At 40.6% G+C, this 11883-nt stretch overlaps 1 long non-coding RNA gene across 1 annotated transcript in view; it reads right to left on the bottom strand.

Annotated features, from left to right (window-relative positions):
• Positions 1 to 3631: 3631 nt before the first annotated feature.
• Positions 3632 to 11883, bottom strand: part of LOC308657027 — a 37585-nt gene continuing 29333 nt past the window's right edge. The window contains exon 3 of the long non-coding RNA XR_014023839.1: positions 3632 to 3758. This is a non-coding gene — a long non-coding RNA (uncharacterized lncRNA). The remainder of the gene's footprint in view (positions 3759 to 11883) is intronic.

The raw sequence follows: 11883 nt of genomic DNA, 5'->3' as shown, positions 1-11883 counted from the left end.
GCATTCCCTCTAAAATCTGGAACAAGACAGGGATGCCCTCTCTCACCACTTCTGCTCAACATAGTCCTCGAAACACTGGCCAGAGCAATTAGACAGACGAAAGAAATTAAAGGCATAAAAATAGGAAAAGAAGAACTTAAATTATCACTATTTGCAGATGACATGATTTTATACCTAGGAGACCCAAAAGGGTCTACAAAGAAACTATTAGAGCTAATAAATGAATTCAGCAAAGTGGCAGGATATAAAATCAACACGCATAGATCAAAGGCATTTCTGTATATCAGCGACAAATCCTCTGAAACGGAAATGAGGACAACTACTCCATTCACAATATCCCCCCAAAAAATAAAATACTTGGGAATCAACCTAACAAAAGAGGTGAAAGACTTATACAATGAAAACTACAGAACCCTAAAGAGAGATATAGAAGAAGACCTCAGAAGATGGAAAAATGTTCATGGATAGGCAGAACTAACATCATCAAAATAGCGATATTACCAAAAGTTCTCTATAAGTTCAATGCAATGCCAATCAAAATCCCAACAACATTTCTTGTAGAAATAGATAAAACAATCATGAAATTTATATGGAATAATAAAAGACCCAGAATAGCAAAGACAATGCTAAGCAGGAAGTGTGAATCAGGCAGTATAGTGATACCAGACTTCAAACTATACTACAGAGCAATAGTAACAAAAACAGCATGGTACTGGTACCAAAACAGGCGGGTGGTACAGAATAGAGGACACAGTAACCAATCCACAAAACTACAACTATCTTATATTTGATAAAGGGGCTAAAAGCATGCAATGGAGGAAGGATAGCATCTTCAACAAATGGTGCTGGGAAAATTGGAAATCCATTTGCATCAAAATGAAACTGAATCCCTTTCTCTCGCCATGCACAAAAATTAACTCAAAATGGATCAAGGAGCTTGATATTAAATCAGAGACACGGCGTCTGATAGAAGAAAAAGTTGGCTATGATCTACATACTGTGGGGTCGGGCTCCAAATACCTCAATAGGACACCCATAGCGCAAGAGTTAACAACTAGAATCAACAATTGGGACTTACTCAAACTAAAAAGTTTTTTCTCAGCAAAAGAAACAATAAGAGAGGTAAACAGGGAGCCTACATCCTGGGAACAAATCTTTACTCCACACACTTCAGATAGAGCCCTAATATCCAGAGTATACAAAGAACTCAAAAAATTAGACAATAAGATAACAAATAACCCAATCAACAAATGGGCCAAGGACCTGAACAGACACTTCTCAGAGGAGGACATACAATCAATCAATAAGTACATGAAAAAATGCTCACCATCGCTAGCAGTCAGAGAAATGCAAATCAAAACCACCCTAAGATACCATCTCACTCCAGTAAGATTGGCAGCCATTATGAAGTCCAACAACAACAAGTGCTGGAGAGGATGCGGGGAAAAGGGCACACTTGTTCATTGTTGGTGGGACTGCAAATTGGTGCAGCCAATTTGGAAAGCAGTATGGAGATTTCTTGGAAAGCTGGGAATGGAACCACCATTTGACCCAGCTATTCCCCTTCTCGGTCTATTCCCTAAAGACCTAATAAGAGCATGCTACAGGGACACTGCTACATCGATGTTCATAGCAGCACAATTCACGATAGCAAGATTGTGGAACCAACCTAGATGCCCTTCAATAGATGAATGGATTAAAAAAATGTGGCATTTATACACAATGGAGTATTACTCTGCATTAAAAAAATGACAAAATCATAGAATTTGGAGGGAAATGGATGGCATTAGAGCAGATTATGCTAAGTGAAGCTAGCCAATCCTTAAAAAACAAATGCCAAATGACTTCTTTGATATAAGGGGAGTAACCAAGGACAGGGTAGGGACGAAGAGCTTGAGAAGAAGATCAACATTAAACAGGGATGAGAGGTGGGAGGGAAAGGGAGAGAGAAGGGAAATTGCATGGAAATGGAAGGTGATCCTCAGGGTTATACAAAATTACATATAAGAGGAAATGAGGGGTAAGAGAAGAATAATACAAGTGGAAGAAATGATTTACAGTAGAGGGGGTAGAGAGAGAAGAGGGGAGGGGAGGGGAGGGGAGGGGGGATAGTAGAGAATAGGATAGACAGCAGAATACATCAGACACTAGAATGGCAATATGTAAATCAATGGAAGTGTAACTGATGTGATACAGCAATCTGTATACGGGGTAAAAATGGGAGTTCATAACCCACTTGAATCAAACTGTGAAATATGATATATTAAGAACTATGTAATGTTTTGAATGACCAACAATAAAAAAAAAGAAATCAGATAATTTCTAAGCAAATATTAAAAAATAGCTTAACACCTACAGTTAGTTGCAAAGACTGTGTATGTGTTTGTGTAATTATTAAAACTAAAATGAAAACTCCATAAATCAGGGATTTCATTGATCATGTTCACATTGCATCCCTCAGTCTGACCTCCAAAAGCCCAGGAAGACTATCTACCTTTGTGAAGAAGACTTCAGGCAATCTGAAATTATTACCCTTCCCAGCCAAGAAAACAAATAGCCACAGGAGGGCAGCAGAGAGCCAAGAGTCAGGCCAGACAAGAAGGGGTGGAGCTGGTTTGGGTTTGTTTTAATTTTATTTCTATTTCTTAGTTTTTATTTTAAAAGATTAGACATAAGAAATGGAATTTTTGGGGCTGTGGTTGTGGCTCAGTAACAGAACACTTATCTAGCATGTGAAGCACTGTGTTTGATCCTCAGCACCACATATAAACAAATAAATAAATAAAGGTATTGTGTCCATCTACAACTAAAAATTTAAAAAGAAGAAAAGAAAGAAAGAAAGAAATGGAGTTGTTGACTTTGTTTTAGTTAGTTGGTTTGTTTTTTAGTTGTTTTTGTTAAATTGTGACATTGTGTTATCACTGAAATAGCCAGGGATGTTTTCATAGAGATTTGAACTGGGCCTTGAAAAATAGATTCAATACTGGTGGAGAAGAAAAGAGACTGGAATCTAGACTAGTCCATCTTTTCTATCTGCTGCCCTTTGACAAATGTTATAGTCTCTCTGTGTGTCACTGTCCTCCTCTGTAAAATCAGGATAATTGTAGTAGCTACTTCAAAGTTTGATATGACAGAAAAATTAGCAGTCTATGAAGGTAGGCCCAAGACTTAGCACATAGAAAGACTAGGTGTGAACTTTGTTTTTGTTGTTTGTTTTGATTTGATTTTGATTTGGGGTACTGGTGATTGAACTCAGTGCCTTGCACTTGATGTGCACATTCTACCCCTGAGCTATACCTCCAGCCCTATTTATTGCCATTAATACAAATGTTCAACTTATGATGCAGGTTATGCCCTGATAACTCATCATAAATAAATTAAAAATATATTAAGTAAAAAACCTATTCAATACACAGTTACCTTTCAAATATTATAGCTTATCCTAGCCTTCCTCAAACATGCTATCTTACCTGCAGTTGGGCAAAAACATCTAATGCAAAGTCTATCTCATTTAAGTGTTTAATATCCACATAATTTATTGAATACCTGTATCCAAAAAATATTAACAACAGTACAAGCAACTGTGTATCCTCATGAACATGCAGCTGACAGGGAGCTGTGACTTACTGTGAATGCCAGCCTCTCAAGAGAGCATCCATATGGTTGCATGGTGGTCCTCATCTTTAGTCCCAGTGATTTGGGAGACCGAGGAAGAAGGATCACAAGTTCAAGGCCAGCCTGGGCAACTTAATGAGGCTCTGAAATAAAAAAAAATTAAAAGGCTGAAGATATAACTCAGTAGTAGTGCATCCCTAGTACCGAGAGAGAGAGAGAGAGAGAGAGAGAGAGAGAGAGAGAGAGAGAGAGAGAGAATGATACCTGTATCACAAGCCTGGGAAAAAGATAAAAGTTCAAAATTTGAAGTAGTGCTTCTACTCCTCACCACTATATCCCTCCCCTTCCCCATACTGGGAATTGAGCAATTTATCACCAAGTCACATCCCAATCCTTTTTATTTTTTAGGACAGATCTCACTTAAATTGCTGAGCATCTCACTAAGTTTCTGAGTGTCTCACTAAGGTGCTGAGGCTGGCTGCAGAGTTGTGATCCTCCTGATACAGACTTCTGAGTCAATGGCAGGTACCACTGTTCCTGGCTGCATATTGCTCTTGCACCATCATAAGGTTGTAAAACCATAAATGGAACCATCATAAACCTGTGACTGCCTGTAATTATCAAAAGCATAGCAGTTGTATTGGGATTTCTGTGAAATAAGCACTTTGAAGGCTAGTGGAAAAGACACTTTAGGCAGAGAGTATGGGTCACCATCATAGGGACCCCAAAAGCAGACCAACAAGCCTGGCCAGGGTAATATGGAGAAGTAGGAGCTGGAATGAAGAAGCTGACAAAGGCCCACTAAAGGATGTTCATATGGGCTAGGGCTCTCCTCTCTCTGCCCAAAGCCACCATTATGCCCAAATTTCCTGGGATAGTGGTATGTCTACCTATTTCCTCAAGCTCCACTGTGGTAGTTGTCAGATGTGTACAGGACTGGGGACCCACACCCAAGGTGAATCATGTCCAATCCTGCATTGTTCGACCTGATTAAACCTGGGTGTGGGTCAAAGGCTATACAAAATGGAGCAACAATTTGTTCCCAACAGTCCTTACCTCCTGGAGCATTCAGAAAATTCTCAAATTATTTGTTTGTTCTTATGTGTGAACCTAAGCTGGCATTTAAGGGTTAGACACAACTCTTCCCATATTAGGAAGCAAAAGAAAATATATAATACCTTTGGCATCAGCTGTTCACCACACTGGAAATACACACCCTTAAGTCCTGAGCAAGAGATACTGAACAATTATTGCGCCCTGCGGTAACTTGGGCTTTACCTCCGCTCAGATAATGAGGTATGGCTCCAGGAGTAGGTGTTACCCTGTGGGGTTGAGTTATACTTACTTGTTCCTTTGTAATCCTACCCCTTTGCTCTTTTTAGGATAATGTGTTCCATGGAACTTCCCCTTGTGTGTCCCCTATATAAGAATAAAGAATTCCAGTGGCTCTCTCTTTTTCCATGGACCCCTAAGGTCAGAGAGACATCCCAGATTTTGAAAAGGTACTTTGTGTTTGCTAGTACAAACACATTTTCTTAAGTTATTGAAATAGTCAGATTTGTAAAACCAGCATAGGTTGAAAGCTAGGATAGATGGCGATACACAACCCCATGAAGACAGAACACTGCAAGGAAGAGGTGTTGTGTACAGGGGGTTGTCAGTAAACAACAGCTTTGGTTATTGAGAGTCCCTGAATGCACAACGTTTTAGAGACTTCAGCTAAGTCCGTATTAGACAGAGAGGGTGAGGCCATTCAGAAAGAAGACTAAGTGGTGAGGGGAGAGTTGTGTGGTCAGAAGACTGAAATGCCAAATGTGCAGAAGATGCAGCCGGCTGGGGAGGTGGGCCAGAAGCTGATGTCCAAAAAATGTGCACACTGGGGCTGCATAGTAGGCAGTGAGAAGAGGGCAGCCAAGACTCTGTAAGCTCTTACCTTGGTACACATCCCTAAGAAATCCCCCTAGGACTGGGATAGTGTCACTGAAGGTGGGCAGTCACATGGATGAGTTGAAAGACAGAAGGAAAGGGAAAAGGGAGAAATGAATGAGATTGATAGCAATATGCCATTCACACATGTCACAGATACAGGTACCATGGGCAAGCATACCCCTACTAACATGTCAGAAATGCTGAGGGGTGGGAGAGATGCAAATGAATAAGCCACCTGCATAGCAAAGAATAAATAAGTAAATTTGACAAAATTCATATACTTAAAAACTGAAGAAGGGCCTTGCATAGACCAATCTTGAACACACGTGAACAGAGGAATTTGATTAGTTTGATGCCTGAAGTCCAAAATGCATTTTTAAAATAAGGCCTGGAACTAGGTAATCAGGAAGGAAAGATGCTTCAGGAAGGTAAGGAAGCTCCTAACCCCCTCAACCTCCTAAAGACTAGAAGATAGATGAAGCTCTTCATCGGACCTGGTTTCCTCATTTGTGACAGGGTTTGCTGTAGACATTTGACAAAATGATCTGTAGGCCCCTTTCAATTCACCATTATGATTTATACCAATCTTCAATTTTGATCCTTGAATTCTTAAATGGTTAGAATAGCTCTAACGGCAGAAGCTACTTCTCTGAACTCTGGACTACATCCCAGGCTCAGGCCAAAGATTCTGGGTGGTCCACAAGGTAGGCAGGAGAACAATGCCAGGAAGGAATACTTGGAAAGCAGTTACAGGTGGTTGCCTCACTGCATGTCAGATAGGCCACCTTCTCCAACTATGCTTAAAAGCAGCCTAAAAAATGGCCTTTTTATCTTGGCCTTAAATCACTCTGATGAAAGGAAGAATATTCTGCAGAGATGTTAGAAACAGGACAAATCTAAATGCCAGGAAAGCAACAGGAAATTTTCAAGATTATTTTATTCATCCACTCAGATTATTGATGTAAATGACTGGCTCATGATAACAGAGCAAGTCCCCGAACTCCCTGCTCAGGGCTTAGGTCCCGGTGGTCTACCAGGTCCATGAAGCTTCAGAACAGAATTTAAATGGATTTTCTTATGGGCAAATATGGAGTTCACTGGACTCCCCTCCTGGGTGTATAGCAACAACAGCCCAAATCATTTCTTCTGCCTCTTATATACAGTAACACAGTATGGTCCCACTGTAGAAACTTCCAGAGCTGCCTTCTGCAGTTTTGACTTTGCTTTTTTGCTAACCTAGAGACCCAAGGACTGAAAGACATTGTTATAGGCTAATTTGTGTCCCTTCCTCTGCTACCCACACCCCCAATTCATATGTTGGAGCCCTATCACTCAGAATGTGACTATATCTGAAGATAGGGCCTTCAAAGTAATGATAAAAAGTAAAGTTAGGCTACCAAACAGCTACTTGGAAGACTGAGCAGGAGGATTACAAGTTCAAGTCAGCCTGGGCAATTTAGCGAGACCCTGTTTCAAAAAGGGATGAGCCGTGGGGCCAGGATTGTGGCTCAGCGGTGGAGCGTTCACCTAGCATGGCAGGATCGGTGTTCGATTCTCAGCACCACATAAAAATAAAGGCATTGTGTTGTGTCCATATATACCTAAAAAGTAAATATTAAAAAAAGGGCTGAGCCAGATGCCTATAAATATGCATAAATAAATGTGGTATATATACACAATGGAGTCTTGCTCAGCCATGAAGAATAAAATTATGACATTTGCCAGTAAGTGGATGGAACTAGAGAACATCATGCTATGTAAAGTAAGCCAGACTCAGAAAGGTCTAATATTTTCTCTCAAGTGGAAGCTAAACAAATTCAGAGAAAAAATGGCAGGGGAGGGGAGGATTGATATGTCATAAAGATAAAGGGAAGATGGGTGGAGTAGAAGAGGGAGATCCAGAGGGAGGGAGGAGGAATGGGAAAGTGGAGAATTTAACAAAATCATGCTACATGCATTTATAAATATACCACAGTGAATTCTACCTTTATGTGTATCTATAAAGCACCAATCAAAAATGAATAAATGAGACACCTGATTGTAACCGGGCACAGTGAATTACAGCTTTCTGTGGTCATCGACGCCGGTGTGACTCATTTTAGTACTACTAAGGTCCAGTGGCTTTACAGAAAAGGAATAAAAAGAGATGGGCATGGTGGCGCACGCCTCTGATCCTGGTGGCTCGGGAGGCTGACTCAGGAGGATCATGAGTTCAAAGCCAGCCTCAGTAACTTAACAAGGCCTTGTCCCTCAATAAAATGTAAAAAGGGCTAGGGATGTGGCTCAGTGGTTAAGCACCCCTGGGTTCAATCTCCAGTGTTAGATAAAAAAAAATGGAGTGGGGAGGTTGTATGTTTACAAACTTTGCTGGGACAACAAAAAATCAGTCTGCATTGTTCTAAAATTAACCTCTTTGGGCTGGGTGTGCATCACAGTGGTAGAGCGTTTGCCTAGTATGTATGAGGTCCTGGATTCCATCTCCAGTACCTCAGAAATAAATAAGTAAAAAAATAATAAAACGAACTTTTGTCATGGCTGTGATGGAGCAGTGGTGCCTAAAGTACTTGCTCCTTGGAGGTGCAAAGTGTTGTAGTACCTTTTTTTCAAATAAACATGATTTTAAATTCAAAAAAAAATGAATAAATGAGTGAAAGGAAAACCAGTAGAGTAAAAGAAGGGGAATAGGCAGAGGGAGGAGGGGAAGGAAAGAGGGAAAGTACCAGACACAGAAATGAAGTATACCAAATCCATGCATGCATGATTTTATCAAAATAAACCCAACTATTATGTATAACTATAAGGAACTAATAAAAGAGGAAAAGGACTGAGTATATATTAAAGTGATCGAGCACTTGCCTAGCATGCATGAGGCCCTGGGTTACATTCCCACTGTTTAAAAAACAAATGAGGCTATTAGGATGAGCCCTAATCTAACTTGACTGATATCCTTATAAGAAGAGGACATTTGGACAGACAGAGATACCATGGATACACCTGCACAGAGGAAAAGATGAAAGACTGTATGAGGACACAGCAAGAAAGCATCCACCCCCACCTGCAGAGGAAAGGTCCAGCAGAAAGTTCCCACAGTGAGAACAGTACTGCTGCCCCATGCCCTGGAGACCTAGCAGGACTCCCTGGAGCTGTTGTTGAGAAGGTGCAGGGGACACCTGGCGTTAGGCCAGACATAAATGCTCCAAGTCCTCTCACTGGGAGCTGCAAATGAGCTCATCCAGAGTCATACAGGGTAGCAACTCCCTCAAGCAGACTTGCAGGCCTGGGAAGTACCTTAGCACAACCAGGGGACCAGTTAGGCTTCCGGAGGGATGCTTCCTCACTTCTTTGGACAACCCAAGAGCACTCATTAAATGCTTGTTAAAAATTTTTCCACTAATGAGCCCGGGTGGGAGAAGCTGAACACCAGTGCTCCCTCAGCAGGTGAGCCTGAGGACTAAGGAGCAGGTGACAGATGAGAGCCAAGGGTGAGCTTAAACCCATCTCATCCTGGTTACCTACCTGGGGAGCAACTAAAACAGCTCTGAGATTATTTGGCCTTGCTTCACAAGCTTTAGTTATGTTTTCTTCCTTAATAGAAAAATGGGCCTGCTATAGTCCCATCTACCTGGGAGAGCTAGTAAAGAGGGTCACTTGAGCCTAGGAGCTTGAGGCCAGCCTGGGCAACACAGGGAGAACCCATTAGAAGGAAAGAAGGAGGTGAAGGAAGAAGAAGGAAGGGAGGAAGGAAAGGAAGAAAAGAGGGCCTGGGGACGTAGCTCAATAATGTGTTTACTGTGATGTGTAAGGCCCAGAGTTTGAATCCTCTGCACCACAAAAATAAATAAAAATTAATCTAGGTATAAACTAATCTAGATGTTAGAAGTCAAAAATCCCAATAAACTTTGAGGAAAGTAGGATATTGACTGGGAGAGAACACAAAGAGAGTTTCCAGGCTGCTGGTAACATTTCATATTGACGTAGGTGATTTAATAGGTGTGTTCATGGTATGCTAAACTGCAACAGTAAGCATATTAAAATGTCAAGAGAAAAAAAATCAACTGACCATAAAATGTAAAGTCTGTTCCCGCATTCTCTATTCTACGTATGCCTATTTATACCAACACAGGTTTTATCTTGGTATGTTTCTACACTGGGAACTGAAACCCAGAGAGCCTCCCACATTCTACGCAGCAGCTCTACTACTCAGCTACAACCCCAACTCTCCATCTATCTTGATTACTGTAGCTTACATAATATTTTTAAAGAGGTAATTCCCTTTTTTAACATTTATTTTATTTACTTATTTTATTTATTTATTTTATGTGGTGCTGAGGATCAAACGTAGCGCCTCGCGCATGCTAGGCAAGCGCTCTACTGCTGAGCCAAAACCCCAGCCCCTAAACAGGTAATTCTTTAACTTTCTTTTTCAAAGTTGTTTTGACTGATCTAGGTCGTTTGTGTTTCTACATCAATTTTAGAATATGCTGATTAATTTCTACAAAAGAAGAAGAAGAAGCCACCTGCTGGGATTTTCATAAGACTTTCCTAGGGTCATGGGAGAAGAGATATCTCAGGAGAAGGGTCCAAGAAGTTCCAGAAGAGAAGGGGAACTCAACTCAGAACCAGCAGGGTTCTTGGCATACTTGACAGAAAAGAATTTCAGCATGAGCCAGACAAAGAAACAGACAGAAGTTTATTTAGGAAGGTAAATATACATTCAAGGGAGAATACCAGTTATCTCAAGAGTGAGAAGCCCTGCCTTGGGTTGGGGTCCAATATTTATAGAAGGGCTAGATCATAGTCCTGCCTCTAGGTGGATCCAGAGTGCAGGTGCACACTTTCACATCAGTTTTTCTGCACTGGGGTATTTCCCTCATTTTATAAGGGTATGGGTTAAGGGTGTGGGCCAAAGTTTACAACTGTGTTTTCTGCATCTCAATGGCTTGAGGGTGTTTTGCTTAAGATTCTGTATTTGTCTCTCTTTACCTTAAATCCCTAACTCACTAATATGCACAAGGTCATGGGTTCAATCTCAGACCCTGCCAAAAAAAGAAAAATATAATAACTTTATATTTTAATAATATATATAGTAACTTTAAAACCTTTTTAAAATGTTTGGAGCTGAAGTTATAGAGCACTTGCCTAGCACATGTGAGGCACTGGGTTTGATCCCCAGCATCACATAAAAATAAATAAATAAATAAATGTTTAAGGAATTGAGCAAAATTTGGTACCAAGTAGACACAGCATAGCAATACAAAAATATACACAAAACTAATAAGAAAACAGATTTGTTTTTTAGCTTTCATTTATGTTAGCACAAAATGACCCAGCCAGGGGCAAACTTCACAGATCAGCGCAGTGATGAAATCATGCATCTCGTGGACCCACTTTCCTGATGGAAAATGAGCCACTGACCAAATCTGTGCTTATATATACTACCCTGAGAGGTTACTTAATTATTGACAAAGCATGTCGGTTTGGGCACTCAGAAAACAGGTTTGTGAGAATTTGAAATTTGTTTTTACTGGCTAATATTTTTACTTGGAGGAGAATGAAGGGTCTGGGGTCAAAGTTCAGAGCTTATCTCTTCCCCTTCTGGGTCCCATTGTAACATCACTGGGAAAGGATTTACTTGGGGAAGGATCAATGCCTTGGCTTCCTCCCAGAGACTGCCATTCTAGGCTAGACAGATATCACCTTCCCAGGGATTATCTTGTTAATGGCTGATGTTTGCTTCCTTTCTAGGGATTGTCCTTTCACAGGGAAAGAATGTATTGGTGATAAACCCAGCCTAATTCCCTCTTAAGATTGGGAACCTATTAAGGAGTTTGGAGCTGACACGAGATGGTACAAGTCTACCTTTTTCCCCCCATCCTCGCCAGCACTTGTTGTTGTTTGACTTCATAGTGGCTGCCATTCTTACTGGAGTGAGATGGTATCTTAGGGTGGTTTTGATTTGCATTTCTCTGACTGCTAGAGATGGTGAGCATTTTTTCGTGCATTTGTTGATTGATTATATATCCTCCTCTGAGAAGTGTCTATTCAGATCCTTGGCCCGTTTGTTGATTGGGTTATTTGTTTTTTTGTTGTTTAACTTTTCGAGTTCTTTGAATACTCTGGAGATTATAGCTCTATCTGAAGTGTGAGGGGTAAAATTTTGTTCCTAGGATGTAGGCTCCCTATTTACCTCACTTATTATTTCTCTTGCTGAGAAAAAAAAAAAAAAAACTTTTTAGTTTGAATACATCCCATTTGTTGATTCTTGATTTTAACTTTTGCGCTATAGGTGTCCTATTAAGGAACCACCATTTGACTCAGCTATTCCCCTTCTCGGACTAT

The sequence above is a fragment of the Spermophilus citellus genome (genome assembly GCF_964194105.1).
Source record: "Spermophilus citellus genome assembly, chromosome: 1".
NCBI lineage: Eukaryota > Metazoa > Chordata > Mammalia > Rodentia > Sciuridae > Spermophilus > Spermophilus citellus.
This window is presented reverse-complemented; position numbering and strand designations above follow the sequence as displayed.